Consider the following 25257-nt stretch of genomic DNA (forward strand, 5'->3'; position numbering starts at 1 on the left):
CGGCCGAGCAGTGGCTCTGTTGGTGTAGCCGGGCGCTGAGCACTTCCAATTACAGTCGTTTAAAAATTATCGGGCAGGGATCCGACACCTTCCGCTTTTAATGCTCTGCTGTGGTTTGAGGTGATGTAAAAAACTTAAGGAAAACGTGAGTGAGAGCATTCCCGGCATCCCTGCTGCAATTCTGTTGTTCCCACCCCCTGAACTTCAGCACATGGCTACCGCCTGGCTGGCACACGGAATTACAGTGAGCAGGCAGACCCACATTATTTTTTTAATGAATTCAGGCTAAAAAAGGTGCCGCCGGTCACCAAAATCAGAGAACTAGAAGGGGGCTGAGGAGAGCAGGCAGCCCTGGCAGTGCAGGGCAGGGAGGCTTCACTCGTGCTGGGGTCAACTGCAGGAGAGCAGTGCAGGGCTGTGTCTTGTTGTGTCACCTTTTAGAGATGGGGAAACGATGTTGGCCCTGCCTGCAGGGAGCTCACTGCGAGGTGCCGGGGGAAGCTGCATCGTGTGATGTGCATCCTCCAGGATGTTCATTGAATATTCTTTCCCAGTGTGTACTGGGGACTGCCCAAATGCACCTGGCCCTCAGCAACGGGTTAATGCCTGGTATGTAGAGTAGTGGTTCAGCTGGATCCGCTCCTGAAGGAGAGCTGCTCCTTAATCGTGTACCAGAACGTGGTGGTGAGTGCTGGGCTGTACATTGTAACGCAGAATCACAGAATGGAAGAGATTGGAAGCTGCCTTAAAGATCATCCAGCTCCAACCCCCCTGTCATAGGCAGGTGCCAATCGTGAGATCAGGCTGCCCGGGGCTGCATCCAGCCTGGCACCGACACTTCTCTGGGCATCCTGTGCCAGAGCCTCACCACCCTCTGAGTACAGGATTTTTTGCTCTTGGAGCTCCTTGAGGCCCACCAGTGGTCCTGGGTCTCCTCTACAAGGAGAGCTTCTTTGGGGATGTTGGCAGGAGGATGGCATCATGTGCTGGGTGCTGCCGGCAGCCTGATACTCTGTGCCACGGGTTGAAGGCACTCCTTTTCCTGTATGAACTTACAGTATATTATTTACCTGCCTGACATACTTGAACTCTAAGTACTCCTTTATTGGTATCTGCTCTGTATTTGGCAGTCCTAGCTGGAGTTTTGGCCAAATCCCGCCCAAAAGTAGATTCATTGCTGTCATTTGGATTTGTAGTGGCAGAATTTGCCCATTATTGTGTTATTTTAATTCCCTCAAGAATCTAATGAAAATTAAGTGAAAAAATAAGGCTTTCTGTATTCTATTTTCAGAATGATGGATTGATAGAAGGACAGGCGACTCAGAGTTGTAGGCTGAAGATTTCATGCATATATACATAACAGATATGGAGACAGAATTTTTCCCTTATGGCAATGGAATGGTTTTGATAGTCTTCATTAAAATAGATTTCAAAATACCATTTGTTTTATGTTTAAACCTTAAATTAAATTTTTCAATAATAAAGTATGCTTATTATAACCCAATTCTATCAATCACTGAAATGAACAGCACATTGGTGGGTTCAAGCAAGTAAATAAATGTGTTATTTTATTGCATGTCAGAAAGGTTTATTGGGTAGAATTCTTCCTTCTGAACTGCGGGCCCTTGGCTTCAGCATCACACCGAGGAACTGTGCTGATGTAGGGCACTGATCCAGGTCTGGGTGGCAGCAGGGAAGAACAGCTCTCTGCCCTTGGGAAGGTGAAGGGCTCAGAATGTCACCGAGCTTCTCTGCCTGCGCGGTGTTGGAGATGTGTCCAATACATGGTGTTGCATGAGGACTTTTCTGGAGTTCTTGCTGAACATCTTCCAGCTGCTGCATGTGTCTGGAACCGCTGTGATAGTTAAACTGATTATTTTAATAAGTGCTTCAATAAGAAAATAGATTTAGATAAAATCCACATAGGTCACGTTCTGTGTTGGAAATAAGCATGGAAATGTGGAGTGTGCTGCTTTGTGATCACTTCAGGGATTTGCATAGCAAAGGTCTTGGAAACTTCTTTTGTGCAATCAACAGCTGTGCACAGAAGGTGCCTCACTGTGTGTACCCTGGGGTCCTTCAGCTGGAGCAGGGTAGCTGGGTGAGCCTGCTTTGGTCTCCTGCGCTGGGCCTTGTGGTGGCTTCCTGGGGGCAAAGATGATGGGAGCAGCATGGGAGCAAAGTGTATTCTCACCTCTCCCTCTCAAAGTAAACCAAAAACTTTTTTACAGGATTTGGTGCAGCTTTATTCTCATTTGCTACATTCCTGCTTCATTCCTGCTCCTCTACTCCCCAGGCCCCCTGTTCTTTCACTTCTTGTTTCCAGCTGTCCATCAGCTGTCCTGTTTTCTGGCAGTTCTTCTGTGCACTTTGGTACAAAGAGCCCTCTCCCTGCAAATGTGGAGCGTTGCCCAGTGGGCAGCAGTGCATGCACCCTGCTGCCCTGGAGCCCTGCAGCCGGGCCTGGCAGCTATCAGAGCTGGTTGTGGATGGAGCACAGCTCTCATTTACTCGCAGCTGAAAGCCAGAGCACTATCTGGTAATGCCGTGGCCGGTGAAAGGGGACCTAAATAAATCATGTTACAGTAGCCTGGAGAAGAGGTCACAAATCTTTTTGAAGAAGAAAAGAGCCACTTCTGTCCACCGCTGAAACATGAACTTCCACATGTATCCTGTTACAAAAAATGAATTCCATGTTGGAAAAGTTATCATCATGTTTGGGCATAGCTCATGGCAGGGAGCGCTACTAACACTCAGATGACACCTTCCAGATGTTCTTTACTCCAGAATGGTCAGAGCTCTCGGGGCTGCTGCCACTGCACAGAGGTCCCCAGGCAGCAGGGCAGCAGCAGATGGGCACCATTGGGCTCAGCTGAGGTGGGGATGTGCTGCCAGGTAAGATGAGTGCTGAGCAGCTCGTGCTATCCATCATTGTACAGCAGCAGTGGTTCCCTTCTCCAGACCACGGTACAGGTATGGACCTCCAGGCACACGTGTGCACAGCGGCACAAGCAACTTGTGGAAGTGGTGATGTAGCAGATCATCAACTGCCATAAGTGTCAGGGAGAGAGAAACGGCCACGACAGGTGGAAGTCTGTTCCCAAATTAATGGAGAGTGTGAGGTGAGTTGTAACCTCACACACAGGAGCTGTTTTAGTTACCGGCTCCTGCTGTAGAGTGGTGAAATCAAAATCCCCCCCATTCCCATAAATGCCCAAAGCGCTGTTGCAGCCCGCAGATGGTCACTGCAGGGCTCAGATGTGAGCAAAAAGCTAAGTGAATGTTTTCTCCAGAAAGATGAAGACAAAAAACGCACGTTACCAAATGACAGGTGATTCCGTACGATGTTTTGGAGATGAAACACAAACAGCACAGTTTACGTGGGTCTTTTGTTCTACAGATGCATACAAATGCTGTGAGCAGCTACTGGGAGTCCACAGAAGGGATTGCCTTTACTGTCTGAGCAGAGCTGATGAGTGTTATCAAAGAAATAACCTAATGTCTCACCTGGGCGGGCAGTGCCTGGCCCTCTCTGCCTTTTTGTCCTCTGGGAAGTGGAAGAACAGAAGAAGCTGGTTTTTAAGGACAAAAAAAAGACAAAGTTTAGATTGAATTTAAGCCTTCAGCATATGCCTAAAACCAGCATTCCTCAAACATGAACATTTTTGAGTGCAGTTTTGTCGCTCCTTAGATTGTCGTTAATTGTGTTTTGCTGTTTGTGACTCGAGGCTTATGATGTCATTTCATGTTTATCTGTGAATGAACCTGGGTAAAACATAATGTGAACATGACAAAGTGTGATGGAATGCCAAAAGCTAAGGAGAAACATATGACTTCTGGAATGAATACCTGCTGTACCCTACTATCCAATAAGAAGAAATCTGGGATGTGGAAACAGGGTGAACAGTAAGAAGAGAAAAAAATTTGGCACGTCTTTTGTTGAAACTCAATCCTCTCCCTCCTTACTATGCCCAGAAACCATCTGCAAACTTTTCAATCATTTTTTAGGATACAGTGAATTTTATCATAATTTTGTCAACCAAAACCATATGTGCTTTTTCTATTGACAACTTGGAATAACAAAATCATATTTGTTCTGACCACAAGGCAGGTAATAAATAACTGCGGACACACTGCCTCAGCTTAAGGTTTTTCAGAAAAAAAAAGTATTGAATATTACTAAAAAATTTAATTTGGGAGGTAAAGTAAACTTCTGAAGAGAAAACCATCTGAGAGAAAGCTTGTGGCTCAATAACTTTCCCCTTCCTGCTAGACCAATTCTAGCTCGGTGTCCTGAGGCCATAAGAAAATGAGATCTTCCACCGCCCGCCCGTGTGTGCGTGGTGTGAATGCCATGCGCACGGCACGAACGGCCTGCAGACATCGTGTGGCCGTTGTGCTCATGTTGGCCATCGCACGGGGGACTTTGGATCTCCGAGGTGAGAAGACTGAATGAAGTCATTTAGGTCACTCCTCTTCCTAAGGCACCAGCCATGAAACACCTTCCCTCTGATACTGGACAAGCAAAGCTTGGAGGAGTGACCAGGTGCTGCCATAACCATGCAAACGCCTTCACTCTAAAGCACTGTCCTGCTCTAGGTGAGCTCCAGTGACAAACTGCAGTCATTTGTTCTCAGGGTCTAAAGGCGCTAAAATGTCACACACAAAGTGCTGCCCAAAAGCTCTGTAGAGAAAGTCTTTTAATTTTCTTTTTGCAGAAGTTCATGTGAAACTCTTCCCTGTGTAGGGATGTGTGTGTCTGCATGGTGCAGCTCAGCTTCCTATCCCCACATTCATGTGAGGAACACAGCACACATATTTTCATGGTAGCTGTTCCCACTGAGGGGTTACCAAAGGAGCTGGTAAATTCTTCATCTCAGGCTGGGCAGGAAACGCCCCTGCTCAGGGCTTCGACAAGCTGTAGAGCTCGAAGGATGAGTATTATTAGAGAGCGGTTGCAGCAAAGTTTGGATCAAGTGATTTAAAAACATCTATGAATCCATATGTAGACAAACATGTGTTTTGAATATGATTATATGTATTATATTAATAAACATGGAATTGTTATTGTGTTAACGATGATAAACAGCCGTACCTTTTTATAGAAATGCCTCATTAAAGTTGATCTGGGGACTTGCTTGAATCTCCGCCACTTGACTTTGCACCGTTGCCTTTACCTGTATGTTAAAGTGAATGCAGAAAGGCTCGCTCTCTGCTGCAGAGCTCTGAGATCTGATGATGAAAAGCTACAGATAGAATCCTTCTGTTAGCAACGTTATCGTCTCCCCTTTGCTGTATTCATTTTAATACAGCACTTCCTTGCTTGCTGTTATAAGCTGCAGCAGAGGACTGTGCCATATTGTTTTCATTGTTGTTTCTCTATAATGAGTTAAACAGAAGGACACAACCCTGATGGATCTACTGCTAAAACTATGCGTATTCCTTGCACCACCCCCAGACTTCAGCCTGGATGTGGCCTCGTGGTGTTGGCGCTGGGTGATGGAGGAAGGCAGAAAGCGTGCCTTGGAACATCCCTGGTGTATGAGGCAGAAAGGAGAAGGGAAGAAGTCAGATAATACGTCAGCAATTATAACGATAAAACAATTAGTAGACATCACAGGTCTTTAAAGTCTTCCTGCTAAGGTTCTTGATGATCTTAACAAATAATCAATTAAAGCCCTCTGAGATTAGTGGGTATTATTACCCTGTTTTATGGATTAGGTGACTGAGGCACAAAGGGATTAAACTCCCTGTATCCTGCCCAGGTTATTCTGTCCCTACTCTTGCCCCAAACCCTCCTGAGCATCATGTAAATGCCTGCACATAACAAGCCATGGGAGTGGGTTCTGAAGCCTCTGTAGGTGACAGAAGGGAACATGAAGGGTCAGAAGGAAGGTTTGTGCTGATATCCCTCAGTTGGTATCTTCATCTGTTTTAGCCTGTTTTCTCAGAACGTTTGGAGCAAATCCCAGTTTTGAAGTCATGCTGAACAATTTAATGATACTAAGATACTGAATAGAGGAAGCTTAATAGACAAAAAGAGTGTACTTCTGCACAAAATAGCAATGCAGCTGAGGACTTGAGTAAGAGTTCGCAGTAATGCCATCACTGTCACTTTGTGTGAGAGTTTCACCTGGATTAGAAGTTGCCTTCATCTTTCTTAACTCTTGTGAGCTGGTGTGGCTATGGGGGATCAGCACCTGGGTGCTCCTGTTGCTGTTGGAGCTATGCTGGCTATCAGCCCTGGTCTCCCACAGCTGTGTTGGGTGCCTGGCAGGGCAGTTGAGCTGCAGGGCAGAGCTCTGCTTCCCTCCCACCTAGAGCTGAGGATGGCTGCTGGAAGGAAGCTGCTGCTGGTGGACAGCACAAGAGATGAGGTGTGCTTGTGGGTGGTGAGGGTGCTGTATTTGGTGGGTGGGAGGTGATGTCCTTGTGTACCCCAAATCTTCTCCCCCTCTAATGCAGAGAATAGCAGGGTCTGTGCTGCTGGAGCCTGGTGTATTGGCCAGGTAGCACTGTGGGTCTGTTTCCCCAGAAAGCCTGCTGGTGCTACTATCTGATTTGTGAAAGATGTGTTGGCAATACCTGAAAGCCTTTGGTGCCAAATGTTGCAGAGATGATGGTTGCTTTCATACTTGCTTTCTCTCTCTCCAAAACATGCTGTTTCCCATCCCTCTGGCTGGTATCGAGAAGGATAACAGTATTGTGCCTCTTGCTTTCGGTGCTGCTCTGGCACAGTAGCACATACTGGTTTCTCTGCCTGGACTCCCAGGCAGCACCTGTGCCCCAGTTTCCTCCGGGCAGGCTGGGAGGGAGGACACACCTCTCCTCCGCGGTGGAAATGGTTTGGGTTTATTTCTGAAGAGCTCTCGTTAACGGCTCATCTCCAGGTGGAGGAGCAGCTCGGTTCTTCCCTCTTTATGATCAGTCTCCCACTGTTGGTCGCAGTGCGCACCTTTGGCTCCCCTCCCCTCTGTGCCGTAAATCCCGGCTGAGCCTCCTTTTCTCCCTTCAGTATTTTAATATTGTGTCTAATATTTAACAAGCATAGAAACAATGAAAATGCTACTGACTGTGTTACAGAACTGCGAATTCAATGGAAGCTGCTACGAACCCTTTTATTTTTTTCTTTAGCAGATTAGGATTTGTTTTAAAAACATTTTTAAAGCCAAACAGAAACCGCTACTACAGCAGAAAGAAACGTCAGCGCACTGCGTGCTCGTGGGCCCACGAGCTAATAAACACAAGAGCAGAACTCTGTGCATGTGAAACAGAACGGCGGGCCCAGGTTCTGCTGGGGTCAGGAAGGTCCGGAGGGCAGTTCTGACAGCGCCGAGCAGAGCGGCAGGATGGGGGCTGGGGAGGGAAGCCCAGGCACGAAGTACATGCTAATGATCTCCAATGGTTTTCCTTTTTCCTTCTGTGCTTTTAGAAGAGAGGGAAAAAAAAAAAAAAAAAAGCAATAAAGGCTCCCAGCCTGCACCTCATCTCAGTCACTCCAGTGAAACTCCCAGGGGAGCACCCAGCTCCCCTCTCCCCCTCTGTAAAAATGGTGGACCTGGAACCACTTATGAGAAAGGCTTAATAAGAGGCAAATGTGTTTTATATTTTGTATCTTGTTAAGTGAAAAAAGATGGATTCTCACAAGTAGTCTCCTGGTGCAGATTGGAGTGGTCTATGCATGCAAATGTTGTGATGCTCCGTCTGCTCGAGTCCCGCGCCGGTCCCCCTTGGCCACTTAAATCCCACCCCCCAGAGCCAGCGGAGATGAAATTGCTTCATTTGTACAATGGATCTGCAGATCCAGGAAACTTGTTTCTATCTGATTTGCCGATAATTTACTCCTCATTTGATTTTTTTTTCTTCCTTGTTTTTTTTTCCTCCCCCCTTGGAAGGAAGGCAGTGTCTCAGCTCCCATCTCCTCCCTGAGGAAGGAGGGATTGTTTTGCCGGGCTGAGCTATGATTGAGAGCAACAGAAAAAATTAAAAAGATACAGACAAAGATGGTTCGTTTATTGGAGGGCAGGAAAAACCCTCCGTGTCGGAGAACTAGTAGTAAAATTTGTAATTTACGTCCCCGCTTGCTAAAAAAACCTGCTAGAAAAATGTAACTATTAAAAATATACAGTGTGGTGCATGTGTGCTGAATACAAGACATATTCCCCCTCTGATAATCTTTTTTATGACCTTTTGGTGCGAGATAGTGCCATGCTTACTGTCTGCTTTCACTATTCAGCGTCGAGGAAACGCATTATATTTTTCTTTGATCCGGAGATCTGGATTGCTAAAACTGATGGCCGCAATTAAAGGCAGTCCTGCTGAAAACCTGACCTCTGTCTGCTCTCAACTTCATGTAAACTTTTCAATATGGATGTAATTTGGTATTAAATTACCCGTGCTTTATTGCTTTTTAGCACAGCTCTGTCCTGTTGCCTTTTAAAAATATAAAGGGTAACATAAAAGAAAAATTGCAGTGCATCTGCTTAATTATGTAATTATATACTTGTTTTCTTACATTTAGAAACCTTTTTGGATGCGTCGCCTATAGAAAAGCTGTAGGGCTCGAGGGGAATTACTTCCCTGTGTTCTCAGAGCAGACCCAGGGCTGAGCGTGGAGCTGCAGCCCAGGGCTCCCCGGCCCTGCAGGTGGGCTCTGTGTGCTCATGGAGCTCTGCTGGGTGAGGGCTGAGCCCCCTCAGCACACAGTGGGACTGGGAGGGACGAGGAGACCTCAGCTCATCCCTCACCACTTCTTCTAAAAGATAAAACAGATGAAATGTGGCACCAGGAACTGCTGTCCCATGCTGCTGCTGCTGCCATTGCGTGTCCCCAGCCACCTCCACGGGCAGTGCAGCACCTTTATTAGCAGACAAGAAAACTGCCATATGCCTGAAAAACAGCACTAAAATTGCTCCCTTCCACTCGCTGCTTGGGGCTTCTCCAGCCTTCTGCAGTCCTGGCCCCTTCTGTTGCTCCCAGCCAACTCTTGGTGTGCTGGGGCTGGCCTGCATGCTGACCCATCTGCACACCTTGGCACGAGAAGTCCTGGAATCGTTCAGGTTGGAAAAGACCTCTGAGGTCACACGGTCCAATCCCAACCCACCCCCGCCATGTCTGCTGACCATGTCCCTCAGTGCCACATCTCCAAATTCCTGATGGTCACCTCTTGGTGACTGGAGAGGTCTTTTCCAACCTTGGTAATTCCATGAACCAGGCAGGGTGCTGCCCTGGATCCGGTTTGGGGTCAGGGCTGCCCTGGCTGTTCTGCATTGTCCTGTGTTAGATGGGGCTGCACAGCACAGGGCTCTGGTGCTCACAGCCTTGTGTGCCTGGGGCTCTCCTGGAGCGGGTGCTGCCCGGCACTGAGTGGAAACCCCAGGGATTTCCATCTGAATCGCAGAGAGCCTTTTTTCTTTCCAGACTCTGCCTTGTTAAATGCACTATGGAAGGATTTTTTTACCACAGCCATCCAGGTGCCAAAGTGAATATACAAACAGATATCAAAATGCATTACCCAGGGGAGGTGGATGTGATTTAATAAAGACTTAAAATACAAAATTATGAGGTTAAAAATCATTAAAAATGAATCTAACAGGTGCAGTAATAAAAGGAGAGTTAAAGGTGTTTGCAGCCTAATCCAGTCACATCTATTGCCTCCTCTCTCTCTCCGCCTCACTTTGATCCTCTTCTCCTTTAAGAACAAATGCAGCTTTACCCAACTAATAACTTATTTATAGCTCTTTTTTGGGGGGAAATATTGCATCCACCGGAAAAACACATACTGCATGGAATTCTATTGACTTCCATGCAAAAATATAATGGCAGACCATTAAGTAACTGATGGAAGTCAGGCTTATGTCTCATCTAGCTCTCCTTGCGTATTTATTTCGGTTGGGGTTCATTTCGTGGGCTGACAGCACTCCCATCAAAAGCAAAACCAAACAAATGGCAGCAGCCTGCGGGCAATGCCCCGGCTCACCCAGCTCTTGTGGGAATGAGAGCCAGGTGCTGCGTGTGGTGTGTTGTGCTGCGGTGTTGTACGTGCCGTGTGTGCCATGCGTGGCGCAGTGTTGGGGTTCTGCTGGCGGCACGTGGTCTGTGCGGATGTACAGCAAGTATATGGAGCATATAATGTGTTTGGATGGGTATTGGGAAGCAATATGCGTCTGTGATAAGTTGAAAATACATTGATCTCCCTTAGTGAGGTGCAGGCAAGTTACATACTTCCTGGGAGGGTGGAAGTAAGGCTTAGTGCCATGCACAGGTTCTTCTCAAACTTCCATATCCCCACTATTGCGTGGCACTGGCAAAGCACCACCTCCCGCTCTGCTGACCGAGGGGTGGGCACTGTGTGTGTTGGTGGCAGCGATGCTGGAACTAACCCTGCCAAAGTGCAGCGGGATCAGCCTCAGGGCCGTGGGGAAGGGTTGTGTGTCCTGTGCTGTGAGCGATGGAAGCCCTGGGAGCGAATTTAGCTGAGGAGCAAGAAATGGCTGGAAAAAGGGCTTTGCTTGTAGTTTGTTCCAGGCTACAAATGGTGTTATGAGAAAATGGAGTTTTTTGCCTAAAAATCTGTCTTGATGGAAAATCTTTGACCTTTAACACGAAAACATGAAAAGCAATGACTAATTTTTGAAAGCGGATTTTCTTTTTGCATTTTTGATTAAGCCGAGCAAAACAATTCTAAGTGGACAGGGCTTTATTTTCCATACAAGTAAAGGGAGAAAATGCTTTCTGACAAGCTTTAATAAAAAGGCAGCTAGGGGGATGTTTTCTCATGTGGATCCCATTTCCTGGGATTCCGAGCGCTGTCTGCAGTGCGTGTTGCCGTGCCGGCACCCGGCGGCTGGAGGTGAAGCAGGAAAAGGGGATAAGAAGCTCAGGGGCTGTGGGGAGAAATGGGTGCCAAATCCATTGGGTCTGCAGAGCCGTGCATGGCCCACAGCCCAGGCCTCAACCTGTGTGACTGTGGCAGAAAAGGAACATAGATCACACATCAGCCATGGACTGCTTCTTCCAATGGAATCCCCATGACCAGAAAGTGAATTAAACTAGGACTCGGGGGTGGTAATATTTGTTTAAAAGGAAACCAACCAAACCAACAACAAACAAACAACCCCCCCCACACCCCCCAACTGACTGCTGTAATTCTCAATGATTTTCATATTAGCATGAATGCCTGCTCTGTTTCCTTACATGTTCCTCTGCTCGACGTGTTCGGAGTCGGGGAGTTCCCAAATTTAATTTGAAATTGTGGAAAGAAATTTCCCTTTCTTGGTCTCGTATGCATCACCTTTAATTTCATGGAGGATACCCAGGTACTCGTGCTATGAGATAGCCCAGGAGCAGATCTACCCCCTGTAGGTTATTCTTTATCTTCTATGCTGTTATTATGCCTCCTCTTACTTATTGCCTATTTAAGGTTTTTTAAAGAAGTCTTTCAGTCTCTTGTCACATGAGAGATTTTCCATACCCCTAATCGTTCTTGATGGTTTGCTCTGAATCACCTCTAATTATGCATTATTATGTTTGAAATCGGTTGGTCATACTACACATCATGGGTGTCCAACTTTTTGGCTTGCCTGGGCTGCACTGAGTGAAGAGGAATTGTCTTGGGCCACCTATATAATGTATAATGTAGACAATGTGTATAACTTACAGGACTTATGTTCTAACCATGGAGCTTCGGCCTCACTCTCTCTTTAACATCCCCCCTTGGTAATTTTCCTTGATGTGGTCCCAGCTCCCCGTGTTGCTCCCAGAAGATTCTCTTTGCTCAATGGCTGGGGTGGTTTTGTCCTCCTTGGTGCCCCCCTCCAGCAAAGTCAGTTCCTTCCGTTGGCCTTGTGGGCTCCAATTGGTGCCACCCAAAGACTTTCATCATCCTTCAGTGCTGAAGCAAAGCTGAGAAATGATAAACTAAGTGTCTGATCCCGCAAACAGTTACACATACGAGTCATCATGTTGACTTCAAAGGAGCTGCTCACATGAGTAAAGTGAGGAATTGAGATATTCTCAGTAACAAAATTTCCTTAGGCCTAGGTGTTTGTTTTTTTTCTAGTAGCACAGATCAGGAGGGATCCTTAGATGCTCCAGTTGCAGCTAAGGACATGCCTGTCTCTCCAATCCATTTCCAAAAGCCAAAGACCCCTGTGTCCCGGGAAGGAGCCCATTGGGTGAGCACTGCCCTGCTGGTGAGCTGAAGCCATAGGAGAACACGGTGCCTTTCATCCTTGCCCTGCTCTCAGTTCCAGTGGCTGCAGATGTGCACTGTCACCATTAAAGGTGGTGACGAGGGAAGCCAGTTGTGTTCTCGGTTGTGTCTGTAGTTCCTAAAAGTTGTGCTGATCTCTTTGGGGACCTTGTCTTTGTTTCCTTCATGCACTGCAGCAGGGACATGGCCAGCTTTCTCCCTCTCTCTGTTTTTTGGTCTGTGCATTTTGGAAGGTGAAGAATTGATATTACAGAGAGATGTTGAAATGAAGAGCTTGCAGTTTGCTTGAGGAAGCGCCCCCCAAACCTGGACAGGTGGTGGCAGCAGGGAATGGGCAGAGCCCCAAGAACGGCTGTTGGGCTGTTCCCCCTCACCACGCTGTTCTGTTCGTCTGTGCACATCCTCGCAATGTAAAGAACACACTTTAATGTAGGCACCTTTCTAATTTTGTCTGTGCCTATGAAACTCCCCAAGGTGGGCTGTGAGGACGCAGTGAAAGGAACGAGGCCTGGCCTTGTTCTCTGCAGCTTTGAGGCTCTCCTGCTTTATTTGAACAGAAGAAAGTCCCCATGGCCGTTTGTGATGTTCCTGTAATGGTTGGTGCATGTGTTCGTACTTCCGTGGATGAAACATTTTGAAACCAAAATGACTCATCTACAGACATGACACCGAGCGGTAAAACTTTCTGAAAAACCCACTAATAACTACTTCCAACTTCCTTTTTCTGGCATTAAAATAATTTCTACTCTCGTTTTCCATCATGGGCTGAAGCAGAGGGGTTCGGTTGCTGCCAGCCGGCAGAGCACACGGCGGTGTCGGACCTGCCACCTCCTCGGTGCCCGCGCTGCATTGCGGGGATTATGGGCCGCACTTTGTCGTGCTGTTGTTTGTTCAATTCGGGGCTTTACTCTCAGTTTCTCCTGGGTCGGTCCGCTGGGGTCTGACGCTTCGTCACCTTCTTTGCCCCTGGTGCCGTCCGGGCTCCGCATGGGGTCGGCTCCTGCCTGGTGGGACACGGGCCGTGTGTGCGTTCCCGTGCGGTCTGCGGGGCGCTCAGGTGCGGGAGAAGGGGCTCGAGCGAGAGGAGCGCACGCAACGAACCTGCGGGGCGCCGCGCTGCCTCGTGTGCCGGCGGCCGCTAGTGGGGGCTGCGGGGCCGCGCTGCGCTGCGGGGCCGGAGGCGGTTCTGGGTTTTGTTGTCGCGTTTCAGCTTTGTTTTATTTATTTATTTTCTTATTTTTTAATAAATGAGTATTTCAAATGGGTTTAAAGCACGGTATTTAAACAAACAAACAGAACAACAAAGCCAAGTTCCGCAGTGGGAATTAACTGTATGACAGAAGACAAATGTTCAGCTTTTTATCCACGAGCAAAATTGGACTTTGTTGGTTCGGGCAGTTTTTGGTGTGAGCGGAGCGACTGAGGCGAAGGTGTCCATGTGATATTTAGGGGAAGATTTGATGCTTTAATAAGGGAATCCTCTGCCTCCCGCATAGAATCGTTTGTCATCCTCATCCATTCCTCATCCATTTACAGCACTGTAAATTTGTCAGAGCCTTTTCCATATTCAGTACTTGTATAAAGAATGGCCGTTGTGAACAGAAAAAAAGGAAACGTGCATTTTCTATTTCTGCTCTGTCTCTGCTCACAGCTGGGAGGTGGTGAGCAGGCTGCTCTGCTTTCAGACCCAAACTGCTCAGATCATGTAATCGCATAAGCAAAGTGCATCCCAGTGCTGGCCCTTATTGTGGCCGCTGCTCACCAAAATAACATTAGTTTTGAGCTTCTCTGTAATATATGAAACAGCCTGCGCTTCATTACGACGCGCTTTTATCCTCCTTCATCATGTCTTCCTTCTTTTCTGTGCTATCTGAGGGATTATGCAGCTTCTCTGCAATATTCTGAAATTAATCAAACCCAGCAAAACCTCATGCTATATTATCCATCACTGGAGGAGAATGATTTCCGCAATCCCGGCAGCTTTACGTTGTTTTGTCCAGGGGCTGCCGCAGAATTCCATTAACAGGAATAGGCTGGAAATCTGATTTTTCACAAAAAGCATTTGTTAAATATTTGCAAGTGGCGAATTTTTAGATTCAATACCGAATGTAGCCTTAATGGCATTTCTTTCTTTCTCTTATTTTAATTAGGAAGTGGACGGGCATAATGTCTGCTCCTGTCTGTGAGTGGCTCACAGAGCGCAGCCCGGTGCAAAGCGCTCCGCTCTGCAGGCAGAGAAACTCTGTGGCTGCTCCCCCAGACTATTTTCTCTTTCGTCTATTGTATAATCAAGCCCTACAAGTAATTTCTTTCAATAAATTAGTAACCATACTGCAGATTGCAGACACTTAGTTTGATTGGAAGTAATAAAGGGAGATTATCCATAGAGTTGGTTGAATGACGGTTCTGACTTGACCCACTGCCCGGAGAGATAAGAATTAATCTCATAAACCTTTGCCACACTTGCACCGCTCCTCTGGCAGCACAGCGGGGTCCCACGTGCCCCTTTGTTCTGGGGCTGCAGTGCAGGGACAGACAGGGCCATCCCCGGGGCTGCGCTGTGCAGGGTCAGCGGATGCTGTGCCGTGTTTTTGGGTGCGATGTGCTGCTCCCAAAACATGGGGGTTGTGCAGCTGGTTCTGCAAGAAGCAGCTTCAGGTGCTGTGGGATCTCTGCGTGGCCTCGTGCAGCAGGAAATGCACAGGTGACAGCTGCAGACACACACACGTGGGCACACTGCAGGTGTGAGTGTGAGTGCTGCCACCCGGTGAGTGAGTGGCTCCGTGCTGCGCCTGGATGCATATGGGCACAGCTGCAGCAGTCCCTTTGGCTGCATTTGACAGCTTGCCTGCTGCAAGGTGCTTTCCTGGGGAAAACAGCTCCTGCCCAGTTTGCTGCTGGGAACTGGCTGGGGGGAGCGGAATGGCACTTTAGGTAACCCGCCTTAATGCAGGGCTGTTTGATAGGTTCCAGTGCGTTCTGTGCTTGGAGGTGACTGCATTGTTTTGCTTCTCTTCTGCCCCAGGCCCCTCTGCTGCCCGCCCACCCAGCAGCTCTTTTCCCAGCTGTGTTACCATGGCCAAAGGTATTTCCTCTCTCCAAATGGTGTTTTGATGAGCGCTTCCACAATTACTGCTGATAATGTCATTAACTCATTTTGTACAGCCTTTGCTAACAACCGTGAGCTGTTTATTTGTAACGATGCTGACTTCTCACCTCACTCTTGGCAGCTTTAGTGTTGAGCGTTACATTAAGTGGGGAAAATGAAAATGCCTTTAAAGAGCAGAACCAAACCATTCTTTGCTTTGGGGAGCGCTGCTGGTGTGGGGCAGTGTGAAGGTGTGGGGTGTGTGTAGGTGCTGTGCCCACTGTGCCCCTGCAGTCAGCTCCTGCATCCCTTGGACATGGTGCTGTTGCAAAAGGATTTTGGGGACCACTGAGTGGTGACACTTCAGAAAAAGACATATTTTACCTCTCAATGCAAAGATAAACATGAACCATGCAGCCTTTCTTTTGTCTGAGTGGCACCATCACCCCTTGCTGCAACACACAGACAAATCACCAGCAGCACCACGCAATGTATGGAGGTGGGGGTTGGGTGGCTTCTCTTGATTTCTCTCCTGTCACCAAATTTCCCTCTCCAGCTATAGATAGCTTGAGCTCGCCCGACATTATCCGGCCTCGCCTCCCCTCATTATACATTCTGCAGGCGATAATACCACCGGGTTAATGCACTGCTTCCACATCTGCAGACAGCAGTTCACAACCTGATATGCCTATGAGTGAGAGGCGTGCGATGGTGACCTCAAACAAATCCCTGATGGTCATTATTTCATATCAAATCTTGTGATTGCTCATTGGTTCAGGGGTAGTTTTCCTCAGATATGGAGGATGAAAGTCTGGTTCTGCAGGTTTGGGATGTTCCTGGCTATGGGTGGATTTGGGCAGGCAGGCATTTGGCTGTTTTTGGCACAGAGGAGTTGTAGGAAATGGGGGCTCAGCCTGTGGTTGTGAACTTGGAGTGATGACGATGAATTATTGGGTGAGGTGTGAAGCACTGGGTGAACTACGTTGGGTCGTTCCTCTGTTCCAGATAGAGGGGTGGAACTGTGCTTGGCTTCCTTCATCTTTGCTTCTCGTATTTGTGCCTTGGTTGGACGAGCTCTTTTTCATTTACTCCTTTAAAAAAAAAAAACAAGAACATACAAAGCACCCAAGCCCACAGTCCATCGAGAAGCTGAACTGAACATCAGGATGGCAGAGTCACATCTGTGACATCACCGGCAGTGGTGGTAATGCGATATTGAGATATTATGATGCAAATAACAGGTTTGAGTTCTGTCTTTCTTAAGACCCTATGGATGCATTGCTTTGGGTTAAAAAAATAGAAGCAGGTCAAGCACCATTGAGCTGGCCTCGCAGAGTAAACAATTATTTTAAATGCCGCGGTGCACTCTTTCAACAAGAGAGCGTCTGCTGCAAGCAATACAGGCGCGTTCAAGTATTTAGGTCTCCTTAAAACTGTTTCTTCCCCCACTTGTGTTAATACAGATATTAAGCCTAATAGTATCTACTTAGCATAAACAAGAAGATAAAAATGATTTCTGTGATTGAAATGTTTGTTATTTAGCATTAAGCATCTTCATACTCTCATGTGTTTTGCATTTTAATCCACTCTGTGCTTGGTTTTGGGATTGATAGATTAGTTTTAATCCCCTGTCTAATAGTGGAGTACTGGCGAGATTTATTAAACAGGCAGGGTTTGGTACTTGGATTTAAGAGGACTCACATGCACTGTTCATGCATATTAAATTTGGGAAACCACCGGTTCAGTTTATAAAGGGCTGTGATGTCCTTTATCACTGAGTCTTTCTGTTGTGCTCCACTAGCTCAGGAAGTCTTTACACTTCTTAAATGGAACATTTTTTATGTCTCCTTCCTGCTGCATAAATCGAAAGTTCCAAAGATGTGTGTTTGATGGATGGAGCTGTTGTTGGGGTCTCCTTCACCCCGATTCCTGCCCCTCTCCCTTTGCTCAGGTGCCCACTGGGATGTTGGGCTCCTGGTGCTGCGTCCCGGCCCTGCAGCCACAAGGGGTGCTCGCCAGCGTGTGCTCCTTCCCTCCCTTAGTTCGTTGGGCAATTGCTCCTCCAGCTGCACAGAAAACTTCAAAGATGCCTAATTTACAAATTTGTGCCCTATCAGTGGAAGATGAGTTGACCCAATTTGCAGTTTTACTGGCTAATTTACCATTAATGTGGTAATATTGGTAATAGTGTGAGAAATGGGGGAAATTCACCTTTTTTGTTAAGGTAATTATAGGATTGCTATATAAATGTTATTAACTGCAGAAGTGAAAGTTAGCAAAAATGAGCTTAAATTTAATGGTAAGTTAACAAAAACACTAAAAGCTTTTTACAAGAAGACGCTTCATTATTGCAGGTTTACTTCTTCTGCTAACCTCTATTTTTGATTTACCAAATAAATATGGAAAGCAGATACCTCACATACAAGTGGCAGCGGTTGTAATCAGCAGCTCAGCTGTGTTTGATTAGAACGTGGGTAATCAAACAGACATCCTTCTGGAACTTTACTTGGTCACTGGGAACTGATCTGTCCTGTCCCCTAAAGGAGACCACCGGCGCTTTGCTTGGAGGTCTGCTGCTGGAGCAGAGTCCTTCTGAGCAGTTAGATGGAAAGAAATTTGGTGATGTGCTGCATAATGCCTCTCAGCCCCAGGTAATGCATTAAAAAAAACCCAACAATCTGAACACAAAATAAAGAGAGAGAGAGAAGGCCAATGGGCAGGTATTTGTTGCCTCCTATGTTCTTTTTCTTTCTCTAACACTGGAATCCAGGCAGTGACACTGAGAGCACGTACATTTAAACAATGGTGTTTTCACATAATATGCTATTAGACCTCAAAATTCATTGCCACAAGATGTTGATGCAACAAGATTGAAAATATTAGATATTTTATTTTATGGCTAACAAGAACATCCATGCTAATATATATAATTTCAATTAAATAAGCAAAATCCTACTGCTCCGGGACATAGGACGGTCCCTAACCAATGGTAATGGGGAGGGAACTCCCCTGTGGCCATGTTATTTCATAATTATCAGCTGTGAGGTTTCTTGCCCATTTCAGTGTGAGGATACTGAGCAAAATTAACTGTTTGGAGCACACGAGACAGGCCAAGCATGGCTTTCTCAGCTTTTGCATTCCTCACGACAAACAGACCATGTGCTTGTGGTGTGGGATTCTGTCAGAGCCTCGTGTTGTGCATGCAGGGCTTCAAAAAGTGTTTGCAGTTCTGCTGTCATCAGCTGGGTGGAAAATCACTTCATATCTTTTTTTGTTTCTGCACGCTGTAATTTCTGATGTCCTGCAGCCACCACTGGGGCAGTGGGTGACCGTGTGCGCTCTGTGCTCGCATCGGGTGCTGGTCGGTGTGCAGGTGCATTAGCAGGGAAAAATGTGAATGAAACGGACTGGAATTCAGAGGTTGTGAGTTGTAGTTCTGCAGTTTCATGGCTTATGCGGTCAGGAGGGCTTTGCCCCAAGAGCTGATGGCTTTGTGTAGCACCAGGGGAGGTTCAGGTTGGATATTAGGAACACACATCTCCAAAGAGCAGTCAGGCAGTGGCACAGGCTGTGCAGGGCGTGCTGGAGTCATCATGCCTGGAGGGATGTGGAGATGTGGCACCTGGGGACATGGTCAGTGGGCATGGTGGGCGTGGGGTGGCGTTGGGCTTGGGAGTCTCAGAGGTTCTCTCCAGCCTGAATGGTTCTACGGTTCTTTGCTCTCCTTGGGCTGAGTGTGGGACACCACAGCATTACTGAACTGCAGCATAACTTTTGTATCAGGAGACATGCAGACTATTTCACTGATTGTCTTTGCTGTTTCCAGAGTGTTAAAGATTCAGTTCCAAGAGCAGCTTTCTGCTCAGCACCGATTCTGTGATGCTGCTCAGCCGTCCTGGTCCCATAGAAGTTATTTTCCCTCCTACTCACACACCTGAAGGATGAAAGATCTCTCCATGCCTGCTGGACTTAGAGCCCAGCAGTGCTGGGGCTCAGCACAGCTCTGCTGGGTGTTGCTGTGTGATGCTGAGCACACTGCACATCCTCCTTTCACTGGGGAACGTGGCTGCTGTAAATCTGTGCCCTCAGCTGGTTCGATTCATTCACCTTAACACAAAGCAACGTTGAAGGACGTCATAGGGGCAGACATAGAAAAACGTTGGCTTGTGCAATGATTTCTGGCTCATCTTACTATACGCTGAGAGTTCTTGCCATTTGAAGGCATTTTTTTTTTTTTTAATCCTTTTATGTAAACGCATCATGTTAAAAAAGGTAAACTATAAAACGTTGAAAACCCTACAGGGTGTTAAAAATACCAGCTGCAACACCTGTGTTCATTCCTTTCACTTTCTTTTTAGATCACTAGTGTTGGTACAAAATGAGCTTAGCGAAGGAGAGAATTCTAATTAGGTTTAAAAAAGAAGAAATATGGCAGTTTATTTTGAGCGCATGTCTGATTTGCTAAGGCATATCCCATTTTAGATGCAGGCAGAATGAATCATTATTACACATTTATCATCATAGAAATGCTTATTTGGATTTTTATTTTTTTAAGAAAAGGAAAAATTATAAAAAGGGCAAAGCAAAGAGCCATCTCTGAAGGGCAGTTATTGCTTGCCCTTGCTTGGGAAAAAAGGCTTCCTCAATGGGATTACGTCCCCGCTCATAACCTATCAGCCGTCTGATCAGAAATTCATAACACAGGCCATCCATTTCCAGCTCCGCGAGGGCTGCATGATTGAATTTAAATAGGCAAATGCCAGACTTGAGCTCTGACATTCTCCCTGTCTCGCTCAATCTCTCTCTTTCTGCTGCCCTCCCAATCACGGCGCCGTTCTTCCTCCCTTCCTTCCTCTTCCTTGCTCCGCTCGCCTCCATTTTGCGTCAGCTCAGGGCCAGCTGCCGGCAAATGGAGGCTGGGGGGGGCGGCCACGGGTTGGTGCCATCCTGGGACCACAATGTCTGCTCGTACGGCCCCCGCTTCCCCCTGCATGTAGAAAGAGACCTTTCAGCATCTCTGCTATCTGTGTCCTCAGCCAACCTGTGAGCTCTGGGGCTGAGCGGCCCTCACCCAAAGGAGCAGGGGGCAAAGTGCAGGCACAGTGCTGGGGGCACAGGGCTGCGCGTGGGGGCTGGAAGCTGGCTGAATGTTGCTGATAAACTAAGACACCCTTTTGCCTAAGTTGTCACCTTTCGTATTGTTGAATTGCCTTTTTGCATGTTCAGTATGTTACCTTGGTGGGTTTAGTTGATTTCCTCTTAAATCCTTTCTTCTGATCGGTTTTTAAATAACAGTTGTAGCTTTGGGAAATACCAAGTGTGTGTACTTTGGTAATTGTGATGTGTGTAGTCAGGTCAGATATAAGGTGAAAGTTCCTGAAGTCCTGGCTTCAGGTTTCCAGATGTGAGTTATTTGGTGCTAAATCCACATATTCTCTAATTTCAGTGCCTTGAGTAAAAACGTGTTCTCCTTTCACAGCCAAAAGGCCCATCCCAAATCCAACACAGGAAGGAAGGGCACAAACCTAGCAGAGGGAATCAGGAATTAGTTCAACTTTTTGGCTGATGGGGATGGTCTTTTACAGCATCACAGGACTTGCTGAATAGAATGAAAGGAGGAGAGGTGACAACCAGCAGGTCCGAGCGAGAGGGGACTCAGGGTATGTTACCAGCAGGAAGACATGAGCGTTGTTTACCTGTGAGCTTTATTTTCTTTTCTATGGGTTGTCAGATAGACAAAATAAGTGCTGGTGAAGAGTTCTGTGTTGTATTACTTTTAACGAAGGCCTTTCTGAAAAATACAGAGCAAAGTTTGGCTCTTGGTAATCTTTCCCACATTCACAACAAATTAATTAGAAAAGATGTTTGTCAGAGATAAAACTCATATTTGGTTTACCATCTCAGATTACAAATGCTAACGATCTAACCACGCTCTAAGAAACAATAAAGCCAAGTGGTCTCGAGCTGCTTTCAGAGCTGCTGTGTTGCTGTAGAGGTGCCCATGTGCTGAGCTCCTCACCGGGCGGCGCTGGCTGAGGCTCAGGGCCGTGGGAGCTGCTGGCGTTCCCCAGCCCTTACAGCACTGTGTAAGAAGGGTCTGCAGAGCCTGGCAGGAGAGAGGGAGCATTTTGAATCTTGAGTAACTGGTAAGTAATATTTCAAGGTGTAAATATAGTATCTAACAAACCAATTCAGGTTAATTACCTCAAAGATATAGAATTTCAAATACAAGTTTAGCAGTGAAATGCAGAAGTAGAAAAATGTTAAGAGAATGATATCAATTCAAATTTCGCTTAAAATCTTTTTTGAGAGCCCAGCTATTTTTGACTCGTGCAAAGGCAATCTCGTTGATGATAAAAAGTAGAAGATTGGTAACATCTGTGATAATCCCTTCCCAGGGGTATTGCAGGGAATGCTGAAGAAAGTAGTGGTGATGGAGTTGGAAATGCAGACATGGTTAATGATCGGGGAGAGCTCAGTTCACCCAGCAAAATGTTTAGTTCCTTTGAGAACCGAGGGAAGGTCGTAATTCTTCTGACAGAAAAAAAAACCCATCTTAATGTTACCTGCACAGGCTGCCAGCATTGGTTCTTGTGGGCTCTTACTCCACCATCGCCAGCTGTGGGTGCTGTGCTTGGCTTTGCAGCCCGTGGGGATGGGGATGTGTTGCTGGGAGTCCTGTCCGAGTCTCTGCTGTTCTCAGCTTTGTGGAAGCCAGAGCTCACCGACGTGCAGCTGGGCTCTGCTAATTGTATTTCAGTTTAATGAACATAAAGCATTTGCCACTGGTAGGGAATTCTTATCCAGCGTGCTCTTGGTCTCCCCAGGCACTTAAAAATCACAGATATGGAAAACAAGCACAATGTGTAAAGTCTGAAGGACACAGATGTTTTTATTAATCACTTAACAATCATTTTTACACAAAGTATCTTTTGAATGAATGTTATTTTGTTACTTCAGTGCATTTGTAAGTTGAGGAAGCTTGGTGTGACTGAGGCTGTCTTGTATCACCTCCATCATATAGAGTGGATCACTGAGGTTTAAATGGTCAGTGGTCTTCAATAGTTTTTAGACATACTGGGGTTTGCTTTTTGCTTAACCATATCTAGCTTTGCATTATTTTGGGGAATATTTTTCCTTGTATACATTTCCATGTCATTGTATAAAAACTGACTTCATCAAATGCCGTGACTTTCTAGCTTATATAAACTGTGCAGTAGAATGTATGTGCTATGTGTATATTTTGTAACTTTCTTCAAAGATGCAGTGCCAACACCCTCCAGTATTTACAGTTCCAGGACCGATCATCTGGTTTGTTAGAACATGTGTTTGGTGGTGCATGAGACTTGTCAGCCAGCACCTACACCAGTAAGCTGCTGTTTTGTTTGAAGGGAAAGTTTTGTGCTTTCCTGTTTGAAGATGTAAGTGCAACAGTTGCAGATAATGCTTAATTGACTATCTGTTCTTGGAATGCCCTTCTTGGTTCCCCTCTGGGAGATGTTATGTTTATTTCCTATAGGTTATATATCAAGGCAGACAGCAGCGGGCTGAGTGCCGGGGTGCTGTGCTCTGGACGTGGAACAGCGCAGCTTTTTGCTGGCTGTTGACTGACATAAATGCAAGCATGGGGAGTGGTTTGTGGCCCATGGCATCCCCATCCCGGCCATTGTTGCAGTTGAAAATGATGTTTTTTTGCTTGACTTTTATTGGGGATATATTTGGCTCGAGACATAGCACCACCACACAGCTCTCACTGCAGAAGTTTTCTCATTCCAAGCTTTCAGGCACCTCCCATAAAGCCGCTCCGCTTCGCCCGGCACTTCTGGGTGGCGGTGGGGAGGGAGCGGGGGACCACTGGGTGGTTCCAAGCACAGCAGAAAGCTGAAGCTGTCCTCCAGGGTGCCCCGCCGTGTTTTATTTCCCTGTATCTTTCAACAGCCTTAGAAGTTGCAGGAATAAAATGCGTGCGTGTGTTTTCCAAAGCATCTGCGTGATTCGAGAACACAAGTACCACTGAGTTTCAGGAGGACTTGTTTATGTAGGAAAGTTACACCTCCTACACCAGCGCAGTTCTACGGATGAATCACTTCATCTGGAATAATTGGCTTTTTTGGCTTAGTTCAGCCTCTTCAAAATACCGTAAACCAAACCGCTGGCTCCCAAACTGTACACTATAGAATTACGTGAAACAGTAAATTTTATGAATGAGTCAGTTCTGTGTGGTTCCATGAGGTGACTCAGAGAAATTCCACTGCAGAGCAGTGGTCTGCTGGCCTGCACTGAGGGAGCCACTGCACTACAGCAAATAAAGGCTTCTTATTCCAAGTTAAGGTCATCCGGGGAGTCACAGCTGTGGACGTCTCGTGTCCCTGCCTTTGTGTTTTTTAAGGTCGTCCTCAGCTTGCAAATGTTTTCAAAATCCAATGGGGATTACTCGGTGTCATTTACAGTGCAGAACAACACCCACATCCTTTATGAAGACAGGGGGACAGTGGTAGTGCTCTTGTATTAGCTGAAGTGGAACATTTTAGATTTAAAAGTGCTTTTGAAAGATGAGCACAATTATCTCATCTCCTAATTGTAGAACTGCAATTTTGACTATTTAACTCTAAACTTTTTAAGCAACAGCAACAAAAAAATGGTGCTATGACTCTGCCAATTCACCATTTGCAGAGCTTGAGGTGTTTTTATTAGTGCATTGGTTGGAAGCAGTGATGGCTTAGGTTCTCTTTGGCCATCTGCAGGTTTCCTTGTGGGGAAGCAGGGCACAGCAGTAGGGACACACAGGGACTGGGTTGGTGGGTTCTTTCAGCGGGACAAATGCTGAGCATGTTGCCCATGTCCCTGGCTGGAGTCTTCTCCAGGAGCCTCTCTGTTCTGCACAGAGCTGTGCCCCAATGCGTGCCTGCAGGGGCCTCAGGTACATAGGCTTGATGCCAGCCGAGCTGCTCCTGCAGGTGCTTCAGCACCCGTATGACCGCACAGCACAGCTCTCCCCCAGGCAGTGATGTTTGGGCTCCTGTTCTCCATGTTTCTTGCTCCCAGTTTTAGCTCTTTGGGGCCCGAACCCCAGCTGTGATCTTTGCTTTCCTTCTGTTCACCCTCCACGCACCACTGAGCTCCTCTGGTTGAAGTGGAGAGGAGGAAATGCTTCCATGACACCAGACATGGAGAGCTGCTGGCTCATTTTTCCATCTAGATGTGTTTGGCAGCATTCAGGTGTTTGGAAACAAAGACCTTACATTTTTGTGGCTGCAGTGTAGGCTTGGATATGCCACCACATTCTTAGTATTAGCACTGTAACAGCATTTAGAGACCACAGCCAAGATCGGTGTTTCGCTATTCAGATACCTGAACTTGTTTAGCCTACAGTTCTCCTTTTGAAGTCGGTGCCAAAACCCACTGGTTTGAGAGGAGATAGATAAAATTTCTCTCCATCTTGCAGTTTTGTTTCAAATATCTGAAATAGAGGAGTCCTGGGAGACGTGAATTCCTGTCCTCATCCCACCGAGGTAGTGGGCAATGGGGTCAGGGCAGGTTGGGGCACCCCTCCCTCTGACAGCTCTGCGGTAGGAACGGGGAGCAGCAAGAGCCCAAAGCCCCTTCACAGCTTTCATTAGGACACGAATGGAGACTTATAATATTTAGGTACTTTCCTGGATGCTAAAAACCTCCTGAGCTGAGTGTTTTAATAATTGAGAATGATATTACTTAGACAATTTATTGGATGAGTCCTGTTTTGAACAAAGCAATCCAGTGTGCTGACTGCCAGAAGAACACCTTAGAATGCACCCATACGTTTGTTGTGGATATCTTAGTTACTGATTTTTATTTTTTTGGTAAGAAGTTCTGTTTGTCAGCTGTGGTTGTTTTCAGAGGGCAGTGCAGGAGCTACAGCAGGGCACAGCAGAGGTGCACAGCAGTGACGTGCTGTCGGGTGCCTGCTTTGTGCCAT

At 46.7% G+C, this 25257-nt stretch overlaps 1 protein-coding gene across 8 annotated transcripts in view; it reads left to right on the plus strand.

The window, feature by feature from the left end:
* Positions 1–25257, plus strand: part of LOC146760598 (uncharacterized) — a 343150-nt gene that overhangs the window by 57152 nt on the left and 260741 nt on the right. The window contains exon 3 of one of the 8 annotated variants that reach the window (XM_085551281.1): positions 3401–3538. The exons of the other annotated variants lie outside the window; for them this stretch is intronic. The gene's annotated coding sequence lies outside the window, so the exon portion shown is untranslated. Of the gene's footprint in view, positions 1–3400; positions 3539–25257 lie in introns of those variants that run through there. 8 annotated transcript variants of the gene reach the window in all.

The sequence above is a fragment of the Coturnix japonica genome, chromosome 6, assembly GCF_054131305.1.
Source record: "Coturnix japonica strain WE chromosome 6, WE-NBRP24, whole genome shotgun sequence".
Classification (NCBI taxonomy): Eukaryota; Metazoa; Chordata; class Aves; order Galliformes; family Phasianidae; genus Coturnix; species Coturnix japonica.